The following is a 25,876-nucleotide window of genomic DNA, read 5'->3' as shown; positions in this document are numbered from 1 at the left end:
ATATGCTGGTCCTTGGGTGGTCTTATTCTTCACTGCGGGTTGAGACGAATGCCAAGGCTAACTTTTTTACACAATAATGTAAAAATTATCCCACACAAGTCATTATTAGCCTGCCTGCTTTGCACACCCAAAATTTGCTGGCCACTAAAGAGTCTTTGCTTATGAGAGCCCAAGTTGAGACAGAGCTCTCTACCTCTGCCATGTTCCCAGAAACACCAACTGCACCTGCAGCCCTCAGACACGACTGGCCCCATCCTTTTCCCTAGGAGATCCCTCACCCTCTTCTGGATGGCAGCTCCTTGCTATAAGGCATCTCATGCTGTGAAGACTTCTTCACAACCCTCATAATGCAAAATCAAGCACAGATAATGCATAAATGGATAGGGGAGGCTGGCGCCTGGGAATACTGTGCACGAACAAAGCGCCCTGTCTGGGCTACAGTTTGCCCTAAGCCCTGATTTAAATGGTTACTTCTAAAGCTGAGACTTAAGGAACAACAGCCACTAACCTGAAACAAATCAGGAGCTATTATTATTTCCTTGAGGTTAGCCTATGCCAAGGGTTAATGTAGGCGACTTTTAAAATGGTTTATCTTTTAAAACAAGGAATTTCCACAGAGAATAAAAATGTTTAACTCACAGTTAATATACATTCAAATATGATATAGTGTTTCTGTTGGGAAGAACCCACAAAGAAACATCTTTTCTGTGTGACTTTAGCAACATGCAAGTTGACAGTCTGTAACTTTAAAGATTTCTGTGCGACAAGAAATGCTTCCAGACCTTGCAAAGCCTTGATTTAACATACATGTTGTAGTACATCTGAAAAAGACCTAATCACTCAGCATTCAAATAATTAGAAACAACTTTCATCTAAAAGGACAAACACATAACTTTTGTGTTTTTAAAAAATACAATTATAGTGTTTTCTACCCAAAGTGTATTTATTATTAAACAGTTATGAAGTATTTATTTTTATTCTGAGTGCAAAAGAGATGTGATTATTTTAGTATCTTGTAGTATAGAAATGAGAAGGGGTAAGATCAACGCCTAGAAATGGGAACAGCCTTCTATTTAACTCTTAATATACCCTGAATAGGATCTACCAGTTACAATTAACAGATCTCTAAACTGATCTAAGTTAAGTACTGCAAATGGTCTAAAGATTAACCTGCTGAGACCTGTGCACTAACACATAACACACCATTGTAAAGCATTTATGAAGCTGTTTCTGAGTGGCAAAGAGATTTTTAAGACCTAATTGTTCTAAAACCAGGTAACATCTTTGAAACCTGGCTGTAGTAACATTTCCTAATATTTGCTATTATGCTAAGAAAAACCTCTGACTTTTAGATGAAGTTTTACAGAGATAGTTGCTTCATATAAATCACACCACAAAGGAGTGGCTGGGGAGATGGCTTAGGAAGTAATGGGCTTGGGGTCTAAGTGTAAGCTCCCGAGTTTAAATCTCTGGAAACGCACTAAGTCTGGGTGTGGTAGAACACACCTGTGATAGCAGTGCTCCCACAGAGAGATGGGGGAAGACACAGGAGACTCCCAAATGCTGGCTGGTCGATTAGCCTCCTGCATGCACTGCAGAGGCAAGCAGCAAAGAGCCTGGCTCAGGGAAGAAGGGAGTGATGCCTGGGTTGTCCTCTGACCTCCACACAGTGCTGTCTCATCTGTCCATGGCCCACCCACACCCCCAACATAAAGTGCCACAAAACAGACAAAACTGGAGAACACTTCTGGGAAATTCGTGTGTTCATAAGTGATAATCAGTATAGTACATAGGATCCATACAACCTCAATTCCTGGCACACTAGAACAAAGTCACTTTTCAGTAGCTATCGAATACAATCTGCCTCCTCAAACAATTGCTCTACTTCACAGCCCATTCCAAATTTTGTCTACCATGAAAACTTTCTCTTAAATCAGTCTTTGCTTGTCAGCTCTTGGCTTAGATTCAGGTCTCTATGTCTTCAACAGTCTCGCTCAGCATGTATTGTGAATACCATGTAATGCATGTAACAGTGTTAAAGTTTGCTTTGTTGGGTACCTGCATGTTTAGTCATGGAAGACAGATACTGTCCCTGGTATCAGGAAGTCAGTAATCCAACAGAGGAATCAACAAGTAAACAACGAGAAGCCAGAGCTGTGAGAGACATATAGGGTACCAAAGCTCAGAAAATCTATGACCTTTATCTGAGTCTGGATGGGTTAGCAAAGTTTCTTGAAGGACCCAGTCTTAAAGCATGGATGGGCAGACAGATCACTAAACACTGAAGGGTACTCCAAGAAAAGGAAGTGTGTCAATCAAGACCATGTGTTCTATATCAGGGACGTTCAGGAGGAATTCAATTACAAGACTGGGGAAGGACATTTTCCCATTTTATAAGAATCTTATTTAGACTTTATCCCAAACACCACAGGTTTTTAGGCCGTGTTTGTAATATAGGGAAGAAAACAGAGGAGGGAAACTCAGGGAGAGGGAAACCGTTAGGAAGCTGTCCCAGTAAATGTAGGTAAGAAATGTTGCAATTCAACAATGAGGGGGAAAAAAGATGAAAAAACACATTTACAATTATTAAAAATATAGACGACTTAAACTGTAATTAGCTACGCAGATAAAATGAAGATAAAACGGACAAGAATAGGAGCCTTACTCTCCGGTCCTCATCCATCCTTTCTTGCTTTGGTGCCTTCTGGACATTGGGCCATTGTTGCGCATGCTAGGCTAGCGCTCTGCCACTGAACCGTGTCCCTGCCATCTGTTTACTCTTATTCTGAGGCAGCGGCTCGGGAAACTCCTCACAATGGCCTTGAACTTGCCCTGACTCAAGATCACTTCGTTTGGACCACAGAGAGGTATCACAAACAGTAAATTTCGCACACACAGTTTGCTCTTCCTTCTCTACTACCTATGTAGTTCACTATATTTCTGAGGCCCTCTGCAGTATACAATACTTCTGGGCCTCCAAAGTACTTAAATCAGTGATTTTCCCTTAAGTATTGCTGTTTTTAAATGCTCGCCTAATTTTGAGTTCTGTTAAAATTATAGCAAAATGCAAATACAATTTTTCATATTAATTTGTGTATATGTGTGCATATACAAGCTGTGTAGAGTATGTGTGTGGGAGCAAGACGTCCCCCCTTGTAGGTAGGGTCTCTCACTGGGACCTGGGCTCACCATGCCTGGAAATCCACCTATCAGTCTGTATGCAGCAAGCTCTAGGAACCCTATACTTATACCTCTGCAGTGCTGGGGTTATAAACATGCAGCATCAGGACTGGTGATGAGGGTCACACTCAGGTCCTCATGCCTGTGTGACAAGCACTTTACTGACCAAGCTCTTTCTGCAGCTTTTGCACTTTAATAATTTTAAAATGTAAGATCATTAGTATTTACAATAAGCACAATGTGCAACCATTATCGCTATCTAATTCTTAAACGTTTATATCAGCCCTATAGGAAGCCTGCAGGTCTTAGCCTCGGCTCATCAGCCCTGCCCCTCCATGCGTCTGCCTTACTTGCATATATCACACCACACTGTATGTGCTCTTTTCTGTCTCCCTCTTTAGGCCAGCATAAGAGTTTCAAGGGTCATCCTTAGCTTGGCAAGTGTTTATTACTACATGTTACACTGTATGGACATACTATAAAAATTATTTGCCGAGGAACACTTCAGTGGTTTGAACATTCCGGCTAGTATGACTGATGCTGCCATGAAAACGCCCATTTTCTATGCTGAGTGTACGGATACATATACAATGCTTCTAGTCAGAAGCACCCAATCCTATGGTAATTCTATATTTAACCTACCGAAGAGCGACCAGACTTCACCACAGCAGCCGTCCCACTTTACACCCCACCAGTGATGGATGAGCGCCCTTCCTTTGCTTCCTCTTAATGTTTTAAGAGCATGCTAATAAAAAAATACATTATATAGACCAGGGCCTCAAAACCGCTTCTGCAGTTTGTAGTAGACCCTTAACCAGACTACACTTCTTGCTGACTCCTTTATTCACTCTGCATTTAATTTCTATCAGACCGTACCTTCTAAATGCAGAGTGCACGTGAGCTTAGAGTGTAAACTGTCTACTAATTAGGCTCAACCTGGTTATAACATGCCACGATACAACTCTCCATATCGTCTTCCAGTGGCATCCCTGCTGAGCCATTCAGAATAAATTGGGCTAGATATAATTTAAGACAAAAGGCCATAGCCATTGAAATGAGGCTATAAAATCACTAGTGATAGCCATCTATATCATTCAGGATTAAAACCTGTTTATGGAATATTTGTGACCATCTTGAACATTTCAGCAATAAAACAAAATCTGAAAATATAGTCTAAGGCAATTACATCTTGCTAATGGGTAAACAAGCAGGTGATGATACATCTTAATACTCATCATTGTAATAAAAGTCACAGTCAAATTACTAAAAAAATTCCTTAAGTGATTATACTATGAAGTGGTAGTGTGCAGTGTGCTGGATATATCTCCAAATTAACTAGACAACATAATGAACAGAGCATGAATTTAGCCATCGATTATGAGAAAAAAGCCCAGTGATAATGTTAGTATCACAATCAAAATGGATTCAGCCACGATAAGGACATGGAAGGACAGATGGAACAATGGATAAGCCAAATGAGCAGAGCCTTTAAGAGCAAAAAACATATGAAGAAATACTTTAATCAGCAAAAATACTGATTAGAGTCAGGTAGTATCTATGATATATCACAATCAGCAGTATATCATATATTAAGAATATGATATAAATATTCAAAAATGAAGGCACACAGACAGGTAAAACAGAATAGCACGATGGAAGAAGGAAATGAAGGAAAATAGACACCAATAAACAGTCACACTAATAAGAATCAGACCCGCACACAGAAAGTATTTCCAAAGAAAAAAAGTACATAACTTCTTCACAGCCTTGACACAGAAGTGATTCAACAACACTGACTAGGAAGTTGCTAGGTTCAAGGCACTGACATAACATTATTAAGAAAGAAGCTTTTGTGATTATTGCCTTTAAGACTTAATAAACCATTAATTATACACAATAACACAGCCCGCTCAACAGAAAGAAACATGATTTACAGAACTTCAAATGAGATGGTAACTTCTCAGGAATAGCTCTATTGCAAAAAGAAAGGGTGATGAGAAGCAAGTCAGCTTCAATGGAGGACTGGATAAAAATGCCAAACTGATTCTTGTCCCTTTAATGCGGCCTGTTGACTTAAAAATACTATCTATGCCCATTATGAACTAAGTAAGATTAATTTGGGTTATCTTGAATCAGCAATGCGAACACATTTAAATGACCTGAGAAATTTATGTATATACTGATTACACTGTGATGGAGCCACGTTAGAACGTTTACCGATTCAACAATGAGCTAAGTCACCAACACAGTGACTCAGTTCTCTAATGCTTGAGTGGATTGGTTCAGATAATGGTTATGTAATGGCATGTAGGAAGGAACAAGTAAGCATGCTTCATTTTAAGTCATTCTGCTGTAACTTATGGATTTACTAAAGTTAAAAGCCACAATTTCTTTCCTTTTTCTTTTGAGGCAGGTTTGTTACGTTATGTTGCCCAGGCTGAGCTTGAACTCTGGGCTCAAGTGATCTTGCCTCAGTCTGCCAAACTGCGAGGATTATAAGCATGTGCCTTTTTGTCCAGATAACAATTTCTTTCTTTTTCCTATTATTTATTTATTTATTGGTTTTTCGAGACAAGGTTTTTCTGTTCTCATGTTGCTTTGGAACCTCTCCTAGAACTCGCTCTGTAGACCAGGCTGGCTTTGACCTCACAGAGATCCGCCTGCCTCTGCCTCCAGAGAGCTGGAATTAAAGGTGTGCGGCACCACAAATGATAAAGTCTTTAAGGTAGTACACTACTGGCAGTGCCTAAAGCTATCTATGATCTCCAGGTCATTTATGGCAAAATGTCAATATTTAGTTAATATGTAAATGAGTTGATTCAATTAGAGTGGATCCAGAGAGCAGAAGGAGAGGATGCAGGAAGCTTTGACTACTCTTCTGCCCAAGTCTCCTGCAGCCCTTTTCAGAATAAGCAGTGTCTTAGGGTTTCTCTTGCAGCATCAAAAGACAAGATGAAATCCCTTACAGTTGTTCTTATGGAGGCATTTTCTCAATTGAGGTTCCCTTCTTTCACATAACTCTAGTGTATGTGTCAAGTTGGCATATTAAGACTAGCAAGCACAGGGAGGAACCACATAATAAACTTTTGCTTTGTAGATTTAGTTACCTGACCCCAAATTGTGAAATCAGTTCTGAGTGTAAACTACACACCATCTCAAGTAGTGTGTTAAAAATGGGCTCTGCCCCACTCCTCTTATCTGGTCTGTGAGTTTTGTTTTCCTCTTGTGTATCCATACAATGTATCATTAGCCACTTTGCCTTCATTTTCAGACTGATGTCACAATATTGCAGTGCAGTGTTCAAGCTCCTTTGTGTAATAGACTGATGCTATATCACAATGCTTGTATCATTCATTGTACTACACAGATACAGTATCACTTCGCAATGTCATAAGATATGTAAAGGCAGCAAAGAAGATATTTTGAATGCCTGCATTCACATACTTTTCTTATAATGTAGCACTGTAATTATTAGTTTATAAGCTATTGTTAACATATTGTTTTACCTAATTATGAATTAAACTTCATCATAAATGTATCTGTTTGGTGTATTATATTGCAGCAGCATGCAAAAAGGAGAGCTTGCAAAGACAGCAGGAAATTGTTCTATTCTGGAGCTTGGGAATATTGATGCAGCTCAGTGGAGGTAGAGTTAAGGCTTTTGACATGTTAAGTTAGTTATCAGAACGGTCTTTCAAGGCTATAAAATGTTCATAAAGGATTGAGGAGAGATGGAGAGAAGGTTCAAGTATTGAGTTTTGGGGCTCAAATCAAGTCAAACCAAGAAGGAAGGAGACCAGAGTGTCTACTGTTCATGATAATTTAGGTATCCAAGCACTATGGTGGTCTCTAAGTGACCTTGAAAAGAATAATTCTGGTGGGCTTATATAAACAATACTTTAATTTGTATTATTAAGTTTTCATTCTTGATAAGTTTACAAGGCCATTGTTTACAGTTTTTGGAAAAATATTGAAAAGTTATCAAATAAAATTAGAAACATAAAACAGAAGTTTCTAAATTTAGGGGGTATCCTAATATTTTTTTTGCTATCATTTAATAGAATTATTTACAACATTTATACCCATGCAACTCTAACACCCTATACTGAAAATACAGTATACAGCCACAGTGACAAGGTCAGCATGGCACTGGCACAAAGCCCAGTGGAACAAAACCTAAAGACATGATAACATATCTTGCTGTTTTAAATGACCCCTTTACCTTCCATAAACCTGACCTATTTCATTACGTCGTTGCTATTTCACTTCACTGTCACCAGCACAGTAAATAAAACAATAGTACTCTAAAATGGCCAGCAAATGGTGGCTATCATCAATCTGTATTGAAAGTATAGGGTAAAAGGGACAGCCAAAGAAACCCACTCTGGCTCTGAACCCAGAGCCAAGGAAAGAAACACACAGGATCTGAAACCAGAGCCAACTCTGCCCCGATCAACAAAAATAAAACAAACCAATTCCTAAGCAGGAAACCAACCAATCTCTGAGCACCCTGACTGTGAACCCAGAGCCAGTCAAAGAAACACACCCTGGATCTAAGACCCGAGCCAGGGAAAGAAACACTTTATTCCCGAACCCAAAGCAAAGAAATACATCCTGACTGAAACTGGTGTTAAAGAAATATTTGTCCCTAGAATCAGTCAGTTAAAGAAATATGCCCTGGCCATGGAATTATAGCCAAAACGTTAAAAAGGACCAGGGAAAGAAACACAGTTTAGCCCTTAAATCAGAGCCATTTCTGCCCCTGACCAACTAACTAATCCCTGAGCAGGGAAAACTAACCAATTCCTGAGCAGAAAAACTTCTCCGTGGGAAAACGCTGCCCTTAAGAAGCCCTATATAAGTCCCTCTGTCTGTTCAGTTGCTGGCTGTCCTTCACCACCCTGGGAGAGACAGCCACTCTCCTGGATTCCTCCTTCCCAAATAAATCTCTTTCTCAAAAAAGTCTTGGGTAAAGCTCTTCACTCACCAGTGCAGAATAGAACTCGGCTGGGATATCCTTTGGGGGACTGAGCTGAAAAACCTTGCTGGGGCGTTCCCTTAGAGGGCTGAGCAAGGCTGAATAAAACAGAACAGAAGAATCTTGCTGGGACACTCCCTTAGGGAGGCTGAGCAAGACTGAGCAGAAAAAAAGTATCAACTTTTTGCCAGAGCAGCAGAGATTTCTGCTGGGGCTTCACCTTTAGCAGAAGTAACATCTTGGGCCAAAGAAGACGCTGATAACTCTGCTAGGACATTCCCTTAAGGGGACAGAGCAGACCTCAGCTGCAGTGGCTTTCCAGGAGAAGAGTGGTTTGCTATATACTACAGGGAGACCATTCTCCACCTCATCCCAACTTCAGGTAGCCTGGCTTCCTGACAAGTCAGGACACCTTTCCCTCTAGGGCTGAGCTGTCCTATTGAGGCTCCAGCCTCCAGAGCTGTCCTATTGCAGCTCTAAGCATAGCCTGGCAGGATATCTTTGCAACTCAAGAGCTCTAACACCCACACTCGCTTACAGAAAGTCCTGTAATTAGATATAAAAACAACAATATAACATTAAAATATACAATCCACATGTTAAGAAGGTGAAGTGTCAGAAAGTCATTCTGGACAGCTATGTGGGAAGATAAAGGGCGAACAGCAGAAAGCACAAGGTCACACGCTTCACAGAGGAATCAGCAACGATTTCAGACCTTAAATAATGATTTGTTTTCTTATTTTCAATTATGATTTTGTGTGTGTGTGTGTGTGTGTGTGTGTGTGTGTGTGTGTATGGGTGACAGTGCCCTAGGAAGGGAGCTACAGTTACAGAATGTTGTGAGCTACCTAATATGGGTGCAGGAGACCAAACCCAGGTCCTCTGAGCAGCCAGAAGCACTCCTACGCACTCCGCCACTTCTCCAGCCTCCAGATTTCACACTCCTTGAGAAGGATGCTTGGCAATCAGTCAACAAGGAGCCATCATATTAAAATCGTCGTTCTCAAAATCATCTTCCTCATGTTTAAATTATCAAGAGTTTAATCACAGTGACCACACACGTTAATAGGTGATTTAGTTTCTATTTTACCTAACTTTTAAAAAATGTTAGTAATAAGAGAACAGTAGAATTCTGTAAATATTGCTGATGCTTATTAAAGTGTGAAAAGCTAGGTTAAAAACCTGTAAAAAGCACAGATTAAAAACTAGACAAAATAACAATTAACAGTTCAACTGGTAATTTTTCAAAGTTATTCATTACAAAGATGACAGCATTACCTTACCAAAGCAGAAGAGCACGCATTGCACCTGTGTTGGCAGAACTGAGCAAACACACTGTGGGCCTATTTATTTCCAGGCTCTGAAACTGTTAACACAATGCCATCAGATGCTTTCTCTGACCATATAGCTCACAATGCTAGAGCAGTGCCCCCTCCATACACAGAAAGGAAGATGAATCTTAAAATACAGGATCACATAGAAAAGAAAACATGTGGTCTTTGACTTAGGCGTATTTTGTTTAATTAATGAATTCCAGCTGCATTCATTTTCTGCTATTGTCATGTGTTGTGGGAACTCCTTCAGCCAATAGTCTTTAAGATACCATTCCTCTTTGGGTGTGGTCTCATGTACTAGAAGTACAGATGAAAAGCGTGTATGACCCCTTTTCTGCTGGATGTGGTTCCAGTTCTTAGCTCACACACAGGACTGTAGATGGCTACCCTCACTGTGAGTTATAACCCTTTGTTATAGTCCATTCCGGGCTATCGTGGAGCTCTTTGGTACTACAGCCATGATTTCACATTTCTCTACAGGTGAATAAAACCCCACTGTGTATGTGTAGCACATTTTCCTAATCCATGTCTCCATTGAATGGACATCTCGCCTGGTTCCATTCTGAGCTATTCACAAAAGTATAGCAACAAACATAGATGTACAAGTATCATTTTAGTAGGACTGTGGGGATGGGAGGATGCAAGAGTGGTAGAGATGGATTACATGGTGTGGTGGTTTGAATGAGAATTTAATGGTAGTCTATCAGTCAATGATTAGTTGTGAAGTCTGGACTGGGTAGGATTGAGAGAACTATATATGTGCAGTATAATTGGTTTAGCTATTTTTTTGATTGGACTATTAATGTATGCTACATGAAGCCACTGGGTTACTTTTTGGTTTTTGTTTTGTTTTTGTCTATATTCACAATATTTCTAGAAATATCAGATCATATGAAACACACAGTAAATGTAAGCTAAATAAATTACAATGATGAATGTTTATGGTTATATAGTCTCATAAAACTCCTGTCTCTGTCTCTGTCTCTGTCTCTGTCTCTCTCTCTCTCTCTCTCTCTCTCTCTCTCTCTCTCTGTGTGTGTGTGTGTGTGTGTGTGTGTGTGTGATCCTTGTCTCCTTGGGAGCAGGCAGATATCATCAAGGATCATAGCTACAGAAGATTCAAGCTGAGAATGGGTGAGAGCGCTTATCTCTGACATCTGTTCTGCCTGGTGTCTTGTACCAGTAGAGTTCTTTGGGACTGGCAACCATATGGCTGATAAAAGAGATCTTCCCCAGTTTTTCTAACTTATTCACTCTCAGATTGACCTGTTTTAACTTCTCCTATCAGATAACCACTTTCTAATATCCCAGTCTACTTTGACTATTTGTTATTCATGCTTCCCCTACTGGAATTTAAAATCCATGAAAGCAGAAATCTTACATTTATATACCCAAACACCTGGAAAAATGCCTGATACATAATTGTTGCTAAAATCTTTGTTAAGTAAATGAACAACTGCTAGGTATTGTTTTAGAGGATGAATGAGTCATAAAAATGTACTTCTAGGACTCATGGTATATAAAGGCACCAAATACAATATAGATTGCATGAGCCTAGTCTAAAAATTTGAAATCCAAAATACACTTGCATCTAAAATTCTGTTGTATCAAACATACTCTTGTATTTTTGAGTGCCAAAGTGATACCAAAATGGGAGGCACTGAATCCATTATCCAATTGTCTTCAGGCTGATATATACAAGGTATGCATGAAACATAAATGAATTTTATGCTTAGAGTTGTGGTCCATCCTCAAACATCTGATTATTTCAAAGTTTCAAATCCATAATTTTTGAAATCTGAAAATCCTAAAGTAGTTTGCTCTCAAGAATTTCAGGTAAAACTTATTCACTTGCATTAGGAAAAAGAAATTTGAGGACAATACACACAGAACGTTTCCTTGTGTTCCTACTTTTTCAAAGACTTTAGCATCCCAGGATCTCTATCTCATTTCCTAGCCAAGGCTTAGCCACTCCTAGGGAAGTCTTCATCTACACAATGACTCAGGACAGTGGCTGTCAAATTTCCTTCTGCATCAGAACCGCAGGGAGAGCTTGTAAAACACTAAGTATTTACTGTTCTGGACAGTTTGGACAGTTTTCATTCAGTATGGGGCAATGCCCTACCATTGTGCTGGGTTGCCAGGTGATGTTGATGATGCCTCCAATTAGAAGATGTCTCTCTGAATGTTCACTCCTCCATGTGGTTGCTCACAGAGTAGAGTACTTCCCAGTTACCGAGAGGTCAGAAAAGAGCAAACTATCCAGACTTACAGACAGACCATGGGCACAGATGTGAACAGGCACATCAACTCAAGGGAAAAAGAAAGGATGAAGTACTCTTTGGCCAGCTTTTCAGAGTGCTTGGGTCTCCAGGCTTGATCTGAGGATGGGTGAAAAATGCCAGCAGGTCAGCCTTTTCTTCATGACATTCTCATTAGATCTCAGTGGTGGGGGGCCTACTTAGCAAGCCCACCTGCAGTACCCTTTCACAAGCTCTACACAAAGATGGGGCTGTTATTTCCAGGAGCTCAATCTTTCAGGACAAATATCCTGACCTCTCCCTGGTTCTTGGAATTGTAAGAGTTTACACACATTTTCAATCACCTAGAAAACAAAACAGAAGCTATTGCTATTTATCCTAAGAATGCTTTGTGCTTGATCACACTGTTCTCTTTGCCATCTACGCTTTGATGTTTATATGATGTGGGATGCCCCTCTGTATGCTGTGAATATGTTTTATTACCATTGGTTAATAAAGAAGCCAATTTGACCAATAGTAAGGCAGAATAGAGGCAGGCAGAAAAATTAAGCAAAGATAAAGGGAAAAAGAAAGTTGAGCCAACCAGCTGCCAGAGAAGCAAGATGTGTGGTAACAAGCCATGAGCCATGTGGTAAAATATAAACTAATAGAAAGAGATTGATTTAAGTTATAAGAGCTAGTTAATAATAAGCCTGAGCTAATATGCCAAACAGTGTGTAATTAATATTAAACTTCTGAGTGTTTATTTTAAGAGGCTGTTGGACCAGGTGGTCTATCATGAGATAAATAAGCATTCAGAATCTCGCCCTCAAATTCCCCCTTCATAAAATGAAGGGCAGTGAAGAGATCTTAAAATAATACCTTAAAAAATCTTTCCAGTTACAAATGATGAAAATCATACCTTTGTTTTCCTGGACTCATCTCTGTATTTTTAAGAGACACCTTTGAATACTGGGCAGAAAGTCTGAAGTTCTTTTTTTATGACCACAACTGTCTTAGGGTTACTACTGCTGTGATGAAAAACCATGACCAAAAGCAAGCTGGGAAGGAAAAGGTTATTTGGCTTATACTTCTACATCATAGTTCATCACTGAAGGAAGTCAGGGTAGGAACTCAAACAGGGCAGGAACATGGAGGCAGGAGCTGATGCAGAGGCCATAGAGGGGTACTGCTTACTGGCTTGCTCAGCCTGCTTTCTTATAGAACCCAGGAATACCAGCCCAGAGGTGAAACTACTACCCACAGTGGGCTGGACCCTCCCACACCAATTACTAAGAAAATGCCCTACAGGCATGCCTACAGTCTGATCTTATGGAGGCATTTTCTCAATTGAGGCTCCTTCCTCTCAGATGCCTCTAGCTTGTGTCAAGGTGGCATAAAACTATCCAGCACAATAAGTTAATAATGTGGGATTTGAGTCAGAATTTAAATCCTGGCCCTGGCATTTACTAACTTGTGCACTTTAACCCTTAAATTGAGTATAATGCTTTCTTTTCCACAGATTAGGATAATTAATAAGTATTTATTGTCTACTGAGGTTAAAATAAAGAGATATACTTACAGAACTTGGCACATACAAAGGTGTAAGAAGTTAAGTTACTGACATTGAAAAATCATGTGCAATGTCTAAATTTCTTTTGCCATTTTAACATGAAACATAGTACATGTTGTAATATCAACTTGGAAACTGAGATTACAAAGGAGGAAAAACCACCTAAATAAAGAATATGAGGTCCCTTTGGCCAGATGAGACAGTTTGAAATTAATGTGAGCCCTGAAGTAATACAATGTAAAATTATACTATATAATCCATAGAATAGTTTTTATACTGGAGATTCTCTACTCCAGACTTTTGATGTTCAGTTCATAAATGTGCAGTTTCAACACAGATATGTCTGGACACACTGTGACAACTCACACAGCTATAGCAGGGCACTACAAAGTCACCCTATCCTCTCAGTGTTTGCTGGACCTTAAGAAACAGAGTTGACTTTCATCTTATTTTCCTGTCTTCATCTATTTATCTTTTAATAAAAAACAGATAATTCCTAAGTCCAAAAAGAATTAGTCCATTTCAGTGACCAGGTGCACAAACATAGTCCTAAACTCATTTTTATATAATAAATGAAAAACATGTGTTTATCTAAGGCATAAGGAGGAAAACACTGGGACAAAATCATCAGTACAAGAAATTCATTCTCAGAATTTAACTGAAAAATGCCCTTTAAAGATGGTGAGTGGAATTTGATTATGATACGCAAATGTTAACTGAAGACAAAGTGTAGTTTAAGAAAATTTCAGTAACTCTTGTAATTAATGCATATAAAATATACCTTATTAATGTGTATAAAATATAAATTAAAATATATAATTAATTCAACATTAATTTTTATAAATGTGACTACATATTTCAACATTAAATGGATAAGAGTATTATGAGGCAAAACATGGCTATGTAACTGATGACTTAGATGAAATGGAAAACCTCCTTAGCCATATAACACACTACAGCTTACTGAAGAAGAAATGGTCCAGATATTCTTGATACAGAAACTTAATGTAATCACAGACTTCCATAACACACGTATATAAAAACCAGACTTGTAGGTCCATACAGCTTCAAAGGTGAATTCTATCAAACATTTAAGAAAGATACTAATTTCTTTCTACATAAATGCTCCTAGAAAATTGAAAGGAAAAGAATATTTCCCAAGTTATTCACAAATCTATCAGTATTTTGATATTAAAGCCAAAGACAATACCAGCAGAGAAAACAACAGATCAGTATCTTTTAGAAATACAGATCTAAAACACTAAAAGTACTCGTCAGATTGAATTCAACATTAAGGCACACAAATGGTATTATATCATGATATAGCGAGGTTTTGTTCATGTAGGGCTGCTTTCACATAAAACCAATATAATCTATGAGGTAACGAAAGGAAATTATAAGACTTTTCAGATGGTGAAGCTTACAGTGCATCTGACAGAGCTGGACATTCATCACCAGCATTCTAGGAATGGCAGGGATGCCTTCTGTCTCCTCTCGCTTCCAGGGAGGAAAGGAAGATGTCTGCTAACACCAGTCTCTCCACTGCACTGTGGATTCTGACTTGAGGCAGAAGACGTTCAGATCAGAGGGAAGCAGCATGGGGTTCTGTTCATGGGTGGCACAGTTAGTCTATGTAGAGTTCTATGGAAGTCACAAAAAACTAACTCAAGCTAATACATGAATTTAGAAATACATTAGAATAAGAGCAATATAAAAAGTCAAGTATGTTTCTGTATATAGACAATAAACATTCAAAAATGAAGTAAAAAATGTTAATTTTTGCCCACATTACTATCAGTGAAAAGCTACCACTATTATCTCAGCAACAATCTTACCAAAATTGATAAGTGAATCAACACATTTACATGGATGGGCATAGATTCTAAAATAATCAACTAGAAATAGGAAAAACAAAGTAAAACACAGTTTAGAAAAACAGTGAAGTTGAGGGACTTGCAAGCAACTCTTGAAATATTTCAAGGCTTTTATTACTGGGATAGATGTGATATTAGCAGGAGTAGTACGGAATACAGAAGTTATGCCCTAGATAAAGAAAAATGACTGTGTGACTAAGGAGGAAAGGAAACTGAACAGGGAAAAGAAACTTTCTTAAAAAGAGTGGTGAAAGACACTGGATAACCATATGCAATAAACTAAAATATGACCCTCATTTCATATGATATATAAAAATGATCCAAAGTGGATCATAGTCATAAATGTAAACTTTTCTAAAATAATGCACAAGAAATGCAAAAAGAAATGACAGAACATAGCACAAAGCTGTAAAAGGAACAAGCAGTAAGCAGGACTTCATTAAAATTTAAAATCTGGCTCTTTGAAGTACGCTGTTATGAGGGAAAAAAATAATCATCTTTATATATGGATAGAAAATTCAGAAAGCATATGCCAAGCAAAAGACTGGTATATAGAAAACTGCATGGAGATTATGAACATAGTTTATCAGAATTGTATAACTGTTCGCATTCCAATGAGGTCTTAAGTGTAGCTGGCATGAGTGGGGAACTTATTTCAGTTGATTATATTGTCAGTGGTCGCCATTATACTGGATAGTATTTGGAATATATAAATAATACTTAAAACACAAAAATAATCCAAACAATTCAACAAAAATCAAAATCAAGGTATGTAACCTAGCATTCTACCAAATTCGATAAGGATATTAAATAAGCTGATTAGAAGATGCTCAATACTATGAATAATCAGAGAAATAAAAATCTATAAGAGATAAAATGACATAACACACGAATGCTCAATATTAAAAAGCTTGACCATATCTAGTGCTGCCTGTGCTGACAAAGATAGGTACATATGTGGCTACTGGGAAAATCAAATGGTACAGTCATTATGCTTGCTTTTCTGAGTGTGTGTGTATGCCTATGTGACACACACATATACCCATAGGAATATGCTCATGCCATGGGAAGCAAGTGGAGGTCAGAGTACAGTTTCCTGGAGTTAGTTCTTTCCTTCTCCCACGTGGATTGCAGGAATCAAACCCAGATTGTTAGACTTGGTGGCAAGTGCCTTTACCAGCCATGCCATTTTTCAGGCCCAAGCACAACCACTTTTGAAAATAATTTGACAGTTTCTTAATGCATACACCTAACTTACAATAGAGATATTAAATTTATTGATACTTGCTTAAAAATAAAAACAAAATGGAATGCACATACATGGAAATACTGGCACATGAATGTGCAAAGCAACTTTAACTGGTACATGCAAGAAATACCTCTACTGGCTACCAGCAAATTAAAAGGCATAAGCAATGGTGAACTCAGACTCCAATATTACTCAGCAGTAAAAAGTAATACAGTATTTTTAAATTATAAACTATTTGGCCTATTAGCTTGGGCTTATTATTAACTAGTTCTTACAACATAAATTAACCCATAATTCTTGTCTATGTTTAGCCATGTGGCTTGGTACCTTTTCTCAGTGAGGCATTCTCATCTTTTGTCCTATGTGTCTGACCTGACTGGTGAGTACATTTCTGCCTTTCTTCTTCCTAGAATGCTCATAGTCTGGTTGCCCAACCTATACTTCCTTCCTGGTTACTGAACAATCAGTATTTTATTAAACCAATATGAGTGACAAATCTTTACAGTGAACAAAAGCATTATCCCACAGCAGTTTCCTTTTAAAAACAATATTTTATTAAAGTCTCAAAAACAGAAATGACTCTGTGACATTACACCAATCACTGACTTCCTAAGTGTTGGTGGGGGAATCATGAGAGGACAAGTACAAGTTACATGTCCAACCTTTGGAGGTCATGTAATTAATTGTTATTATCTGACTGTGGTGTTGGCTTCATGTTTGTATAGCAAATTAAAATTCATCACATTGCAGGCTCTGTGTGCTTCATTACATAAGTTACTTAAATCTTAAGAAAACAATAAACCAATAAAGCCCAAAGAACACAGCAGAGAAGAGCAGCAAAACTAAAACCTGGTTCTTAGAAAATAAAAATAAAACAATGCCTTTAGCTTAATAAAGAGTACAAGAGGTTATCAATATCAGAAATAAATGAAAAGGGTATAATTGTAGTTTTTGCACACTTTAGAAACATCAAAGTAGATATGCTCAACATCCTTAGCCATCAGAGAAATGCAAATCAAAACAACTCTGAGATTCCATCTTATACCTGTAAGAATGGCCAAGATCAAAAACACTGATGACAACTTATGCTGGAGAGGTTGTGGGGTAAAGGGTACACTCCTGCATTGCTGGTGTGGTACAAGCTGGTACAGCCACTTTGGAAATAAGTATAGCGATTTGTCAGAAAATTAGGAAACAACCTACCTCAAGACCCAGAAATACCACCACTTTTGGGTATTGCTCAATCATAGCACAATGACATGTGTTCAACTATGATCATAGCGGCATTATTTGTCATAGCCAGAACCTGAAAACAACCAAAATACCCTCTGGCCAAAAATACCCCCAAAAAACAGATGAAGAAGATGTACATTTACAAATTGGAGTACTACACAGCAGAAGAAAATAATGTCATCTTAAAATTTGCAGGCAAATGGATGGATCTAGAAAACATCATATTGAGTGAGGTAACCCAGACCCAGAAATACAAATATAATATGTACTCATTCATAAGTGGTTTTTAGACATAAAGCAAAGAAAAATGAGCCTACAATTCACAATCCCAGAGAACCTAGACAACAAAGAGGACCCTAAAAGAGACATACATGGATCTAATCTACATGGGAAGTAGAAAAAGACAAGATCTCCTGAGTAAATTGGGAGTGTGGGGATCATGGGAAGCAGTGAGAGGGCAGAAGGGGAGGGGAGGAAGGGAATGGCAAAATATACATAGCACAATAAAACCAATCAAATTAAAAAAAATCAAGGCATATTTTGCTTCAAAAATAAAATATTATAATTAAATTAGTGTCAAGAGTAAAATGGACATATCCCTTGAAAGGCACAAATTACCAAAACCAACTCAAAAAAAGCAACGAATGCTTAAATAACTGCATATTAGATATTAAATAAATTAACATAATAATTCATGATGTTTTCAGACAAGAAATTACAACCCTTATATAACATCACCGATAAATCCTACTGAACATTTTTCCAACCGAATAGTAGTGTTTCCCTTCATTCTCAGTTAGAAAGGGGAGGTGGCTTCTTTCCTTGGGGGTCTCCCCACAGGGCTGATACTGCGTGACTTTCCTCACATGCCCCCAAATCAAATCAGGGAAGAGTCTGAGAGCAATCGAGACTGGAGGTCAGTCTTTATAACCTCATTTTAGTGGCAGCACCACTTTCTGCTAAACCCTACTGGTTACACAGTGCAATTCTGATGCAGTGATGGAATCAGACAAGCCCGTGAACAAGGGGCAGAAGTCACTGGGTAGGGGTACTATAGAAGCTGGCTGACAAAAACAGGCCTGAGAGCCCACAGAAACAAATGTTCAGCCTTTTCCTTGAGAGAGATTACTACTTATTTCTCACTAGTGCAACACACACTCAGAGATTTTAAGAGGTGCCCAAATGTATTAAAGGAAATAGGTTAAGTAAAAACGATTTGAGACATGTGGATGAAACATTTTTAAAAGTTATTTAAAAGTTAAGTTAAAAAATTTATATATAAATGGAGAGATGCAAGAACCACATTTACCATTTCTATTCTGTATGTTACTGATACTGGAGAGAGGGGTGATACACATGTGTATGCACATGCCCACATGTATGTATGTGGAGGACAGAGGTTAGGGTTAGCTCTCTTCCTTAGTTGTTCTTCACCTACCTTCTTTATGAGACAACATCTCTCACTGAGCCCAGGGCTCACCAACTCAGCTATACTAGCTGGCCAGAAAGCGCCAGGGCTCCCTTTGTCTTCACCTCCCCAGAGCTGGGATTACAAGTATGTGATGCTAAACATGGCTTGCAAAGTCGGCCCTTTACCAACTGAGCTACCTCCCCAGCCAATCATTTGGACTTTTAAAACTTTAAGGAGTTAAGGTCACCTCCATGTGCCTGTTACCACAGCACTGGAGGAAGTAGGGGAGTAGGGCAGAGACAGGTAGATCACTGGGGCTTGCTGGCTATCAGCCTAGCTCCAGTTCCAGTGAGAGATTCTGCCTGTCTCGAGGGAATAAGATTGAGAGCAGCAGAGCTGGATACTCTTGTGTCCTCTTCTCATCTCCACTTTCATGCACAGGTGTGTGCATACATTACACACAGATGAGAGAGAGAGAGAGAGAGAGAGAGAGAGAGAGAGAGAGAGAGAGAGAGAGAGAGAGAGAGAGAGAGAGAGGAAGAGAGGGGGAAAGAGAGGGGGAAGAGAGAGGGAGAGAGGAGAGAGGGAGAGAGGGAAAGAGGAAGAGAGTTTCTTTCAGACAGAGTCTCGCTCTATTGTTCTGGAGCGCACTATGCAGACCAAGCTGTCCTCAACTCACAGGGATGTTCCTGCCTTTGCTTCTGAGTGCTGAAATCAAAGGCGTGTATCACTACATTTGGAAACACAGAGAAATTTTAAAACCAAAAGTTGTAGAATTGAAGGCTAGTTAGAAAGAACATGAAAGACTCAGTCAACTAACTTCTTCTGACCTTTAATCCTTCTATATAATTAATGATAAGGAGAAGCCCCAAAACATAGAAAGAACAGGTAGCTCTACCAAGGTTAAGTTGGGCAGGGCATTAGGATCTATTAGCTGTGTTTTCTTATAGTAGGAATGATGAGCAGAACCAATGGCATTGGCTCCTGACAGCAGACTGCTGGGAGCCAGGCCCACCCAAGACTTTCTCAAAGGCCCTGATGAAAGGACAAAGGGAATGCTAGTTCTGTGTGCCCTTGCCCAGGAGCAAACTTGGCAAGGTCTAGTCTGGAGGTGGGGCCAAGGCCTTGAAGGAGTTAAGATCTCAAGTCCCAGGAACCCCTGTTTTCTGCCCTGAAGGGCTATGGCTATCAGGCAACTGTGTCTGAAGTATCCTGTGTTCTCTTTGCCAGCATTGTTTGATTTAGCTTTCTGCTGACCTTGGCCCACTTTCCCCTTAGAAATGGTATCTAAGATGCTGTACTTCCTAATAAACTTGCATGGCATAAACTGGTGTTTATGGAAGATCTCCTGGTCCCAGCTCTCTGACCTCTTTCTCATCCCTGGTCCTCTACCTTGACATCTTCCTGTTTGGGACCCTTATTCATGTGGGTTCGGGTCAGAGGACATAATAAATAGGCAAGCATTGAATAAACATATATATAATTACTCAAGAATCGTCATTCCTATCAGGGTCTTTCCCAGTACTGACCATTCTACACTTTCTTAGGCAGTCATGGGCTCTTACTCAGCTAGACAAGAAAGGAATTATGTATTGAATTCAACTAATGTTTATGCACTGAACATACAGATTTTGAAGAGTATAAAATATGGTCCCATCACTCAGTCAAATTGGAAAAACAAGCTCTATAGCTATATCAGCTACTAAGACATGTGACTGGGGACTAAATGGGTTTATATATGTCGATAAGTGTATTTAACAAAAGCTTATGTTGCAACTGTAATATGTAAAATGTATTATAATAGCTATGTTAATAGGTTTTACAGATAAAGAAAGTAAAGCTCAAAAAGGAGGAAGAGCTTGCCAAAAGAGTCAGAGCTCAAGCCCATGAAAATAGCCAAGATTTCACTTATTTTAAATCTGTAATGTAAATCCTCTCAATCACAGCAACTACTTTCTTTCTTTCCTTTATTTCTTGGCTTCCTTTTGTTTTGTTCATAGTTCTAAAGGAAAATCAATCATCCACTGCCAAAAGTATTCTAGAGAACTTTAGCTCTCAGCTTTAAAAGGCAGAGAAGTATGCAGTCCAATACAGCAATGACACCCTAGCACAGCCTGCTATTCTTGTGGACAGGACAAAAACTATAACTATAACTCAGCATCCACTAGGTAGGCTGTGCTCTGCTGGTGCCAAAAGGAAAGCTAAAACCGAGTCATAACTGAAATGAGCAAATTAAGTCAAGCTGGAATGAAGAAAGCATGTGCATCTGCCATTCTTCGAGAACAAAAATAAACCAGTTCCACCCTGTCAAAGCCCACTAGAACACAAAGGGCTTATCAAACAAAACCTTCTAAGAATTCCCCAGATTATGCCATAAGAAACAGCACCTGTGCCTGGAGCAGATACATCTGATCATTTCTGAGGAACAGAAAGTGTTAACCTGGGAGACTCATTCCAACAGAAAGACTGAATAAAGAGGGAGTGAGTTCACAGCTCTCCATTTTCCGGCTGTGAATGCAATCTGACCAGTCAGTTTCTTTTGAAATACCCATCTCTGCCTTAGCCTTTATTATTTCTTTCCATCTGCTGGTGTGGGAAATCCTTCTGTATATGTGTTGCTTTTATTGGCTAATGAATCAAGAAACTGTTTTGGCCTGTGATAGGGCAGAGTAGAGCTAGGCGAGAAAACTAAACTAAATGCTGGGATAAAGAAGGTGGAGTCAGTGGGAAGCCATGTAGCTTCCAGAGGAGACAGATGCTGGAACTTTGCCTGGTAAGCCATTGCCTCGTGGCAATACACAGATTAATAGAAATGGGTTAATTCAGGATATAAGAGCTAGCTAGCAATATGCTTAAGCTACTGGACAAGGAGTAATTTCATTAATATAGTTTCTGAGTGATTATTTCTGGTCTGGGCAGCCAGGAATGAATAAACAAAATGTAGAATGAAAACAGTCTACAATCTGCCATATTTGAGTTTGGCTTCTTATTTCCATAAGCTCCTCCTCCTCTTCTCCTTCTCCATCTCTACCTCTTCCTCCTCTTCTCTACCTCTGCCTCCTCCCCCTCTTCTCCTTCTCTTCTGTCTCCTCCTCTTCCTCTTCTTTTTTTAAGGTGAACACCTGTGGCTATACACATTCCTTCAGGAACTTTTCTGGCTATACACCAGTTCTGATAGGTTGTGCTATTGCTTTCATTTGTTTTCAGAAGTTTTAAAATTTCTTTCTAGATTTTTCAATGACTCATTCTTTGTTCAAAACATACTCTTAAGAATCCAAAGATTTGCATAATTTTTGTGACTTTTGCTTATTGCATATTTGTAGTTTTACTCTATGATGGTCTGATAAGATACAAGGAATTATTTTAACATTTTTGTATTTGTTAAAGATTGCTTTTGTGGTTTTTAATGTAACTATTTTAGAGAAAGTTCCATGGGCCACTGGCAAGAATGTGTATCCCCTAATTGTTAAGGGAATATTCTCTAGACATGTGTGCAATCCAGTCCATCTATGGTATGTTAGCTCTGGAGTGTCTGTGCTCAGTCTTAATTTGGAAGACTGATGTAAAGATGAGCATTGGGTACTGGAGTTCTCACTATTACCATACTGGGACCTATCTGACCTCTCATGCCTTTCAGTATTCCTTTTATAAAATTGGGTATGCTGACACGTGATCTAAAAATTGTTAAAAGTTGCTTATATGCACTCTTGGTGAATTGTTTCCTTTTATTAAATAAAATGCAGTGGCCTTTCACTACCTGATTCACAATGGTTAGGAGCCTACTTCACCCAAAATGACAGTTGCCACACCAGCTTGTTAATGGCTGCAATGCACTTGCTAGACTGACTGCCTACCATCCTTTGACTCCCAGTTTTTCAATGACTTTATTAGTGAGGTGTCTTTTATTGGAGACAAGAGACAGTTGGATCTTGTTTTTATAATTTAATCTGTGTTTGTCTTTTAACTGATGAGAGATGGCTATTTGTCCTCAAGGTGATTATTGAGCAGGCCCTGCTATTTCCTACAGTCTCTGTGTTTGATGTTCTGGTTGGATTGGCAGTAGCTCTCGTCTTCCTGACCTGTTAGAACCAAGAGCTTTCTGTCTCACTGTCATTACTGAGCAGGATGACTCCTTCCTGGCTCTCCTTTGTTATCCCTTTCATGAAATTTTGTTTTCCTATGCTCTTGTGGGAAAACTGCCCTTTTCTCTTCTGTGTGTAGTATTGCTTTAAGTAGATTCTGCAGTATTGGCTTGGCTGTGATGAAGCACCTTAACTTGTATTTACCTCCTATTGTTACATTCCCATTTCTTCTCAGTTTTAAGTGACCTTGTTGGATATAGAGATCTTAGTTGGCAGTCACTTACATTCAGGGCTAGAAATAATGCTTTCCTGATGAATGAGACCTCTAAGGAGAGGTGTCTGCTAGCTGCCATTTCTGCCTCTGTATGTGACTTGGTGTTTTTCCTTTACAAATTTTTATTGTTGTTTCTTGCTTGTTTTTTTTTTTTTTTGAGATTTTGATCATGATACATGGTAGAGAGATTCTCCTCTCCTTGTGCCTAATACAGGTCCAAAACGCCTCTTGTGTTTGTATATCTACTTTTTCCCTTGTAGGTTTGGGAAATTTCCTGCTAAAATTTTATGGAATAAACTAATTGATGTCTCTAGATATTATTTCAATTTTTTCTTCTCAGGAATTATTAGGTTTGTTCTCTTGAACCTGTTCCAAAGTTATTGGAAGCCTGGTCATGTTCATCAGGTTTTGGCTTCACATACCTTAGAGTGGATTGCTGTCTTGAACTTATCATCCACCACCCTGAAATCTGTTTTTCTTGTTTTTTTTTTTTTAAATAATTTCTTTACTGAATCTTTGGGAATTTCACATCATGTACTCCATCCAATTCTGCTCACCTCCAAATCCCCTTAATCCTCCCCTTACCCATGCAGAACATCCGGAAAGAAAAATTTAAAAAAAATCAAACCAAAATAAAAAAAAAAACAAGCAAGCAAGCAAGTAAACAAACAAACAAAAACAAGATCCAAACAACACCCTCTCTGAGTCTCCTTTGCTGACTCTTGAGTCTCCTTTCCTGACTCTTCATGTCCCGGTGGTGCTGACAGTGGTTATGTCACATAGTATAGACCCTTTGTCCAATCAGCTTTACTAACAAATGCTCATTGCAATCAGTCATTGGTCTGTTTCAAAGCCTCTGGTTTCTGGTATATGCTCATCACTGGATCCTAACTGAAACTTTTCTGGGATATCCCACAACTGTCCCAAGTCATGGAGATCCTATGGGTATCATTCCACAGGACCAGTCTCTTCATGAGCTCCAGCAGGTCCTATATGGGTTAGAATTTAGTGCGGGCCAATCCAAGGTTGGTAGCTGAGCTGGTCAATTCAGGCTACTGGATTCACCTGCTTCAGGTGAGGGGGCAGAGCCAGCTCCTCTACACCCATGCCATCAGGGTCAGTTCTCCCTTGCCTGTGATGAGGGATAAGGACATCTCTCCATAGTGCAGGGGCCACCTCCCTTGCTGCAGTGTCCAGCCAGAGGCAGAGCTAGTTTTCCCAGGGCCAGCAGAGTTTGGGGCAGCATGGCCCTCTGATTTCATCATACATAGTTCCCTATGCCTCCTGAGATGACACAGGCCGCAGACATCAACAAAGACGCCAGCTGCAGGTCGACCATGGATCCTCATGGCCATGGCCCTTAGAAGGAGCTCAGCCTGGACAACAGATCGGGATGGCTCTGGTGGCAGCATGGCTCCCAGATACTAACAAAGGCCACAGGTTGTGGCCCCAATCCTGGGCTTCCCTGTGACCTTTGGTTGCAATATGGGCTTTGGATTTCAACACAGACCCCAGCCATGTAGAACCACAGACACAGACAGGGTCCTTGGCAGCAGCCAGATCTGGATGTCACCACTGCCCCAGGAGGCTGTGCAGGCCATTGAGCTCAGCAAGGGCCCAGCAGCAGTGTGGCCCTTAGACACCAACATGGCACCAGGCCTCGGGCGTCCACATGGCCTTCGATGGTAACAGGAACCTCAGACATCATCACAGCCCCTGGCTGCGGCAGGGCCATGCTTTTTGCTTATTGAATGATGCTTTCCACGTTTTTTTTTTTTACTTTTTAAAAATTTATCTGATTCTTTCATTTCCAGAACTTGTTTACATAGGTTCTTTTCTGGGTCTCAATTTCCTTTCTGAATTTTCGTCCATGTGTTTGAATTTCTCCTCTCAGAGCAGTTCATCCTCTGTGGTAACTTCTTTTCTAGGTCCTGGTTTGATTTCATGTATCTACCCGGGTCCTTTCTACAGTCATCAGTCCTTCTTAAGAGCAGGACTCTGAGCTCCTCCTGAGACCTTAGTTATCTAATTAGCTTCAGGTTTTGGTGTTTAGAGGTCGTGAGCTTGTGGAGCTGCCATCGTAGATGACCGTCTTGCTTGTGTGTTGTGTATCTGTTGGGAGGATGTGTCCTGAGATTTCTTATCCTTCTCCATTTGTTTGGTTTATCCTGGGTCCTCCTGGTGAGCTGTCTTCACTTGGAGTTGTCACTGCTTCTTAGGAGGAAGACCTTGGCAATGACAAAGGATCTGACAGCAGTTACCGGTTAACATGCAGTAGGAGACACGTGCACTTCTCTTGTGTCTCCAACGAGGTTCAGAGACAGTGACAGCGGGATACTGGTACTGATCAGGGAAAATGCAATTTATAGTATTTATTTTAGCGCTAAGACTATTAACAGTAAACTGGTAAAGTGAATTAGCAATGAGAAAAATGGGGAGGAAACAGTT

General features: G+C 39.5%; 1 protein-coding gene across 1 annotated transcript in view; it reads right to left on the bottom strand.

Annotated features, from left to right (window-relative positions):
• The window catches only part of Arhgap20 (Rho GTPase activating protein 20), an 80,007-nt gene that overhangs the window by 33,502 nt on the left and 20,629 nt on the right, over positions 1-25,876 (bottom strand). The gene's annotated exons all lie outside the window — the stretch shown is intronic.

Source organism: Arvicola amphibius, chromosome 3 (assembly GCF_903992535.2).
Source record: "Arvicola amphibius chromosome 3, mArvAmp1.2, whole genome shotgun sequence".
Lineage (NCBI taxonomy): Eukaryota > Metazoa > Chordata > Mammalia > Rodentia > Cricetidae > Arvicola > Arvicola amphibius.
Note: the sequence above shows the minus strand (reverse complement) of the source record. Positions and strands in the feature narration are given on the sequence as shown.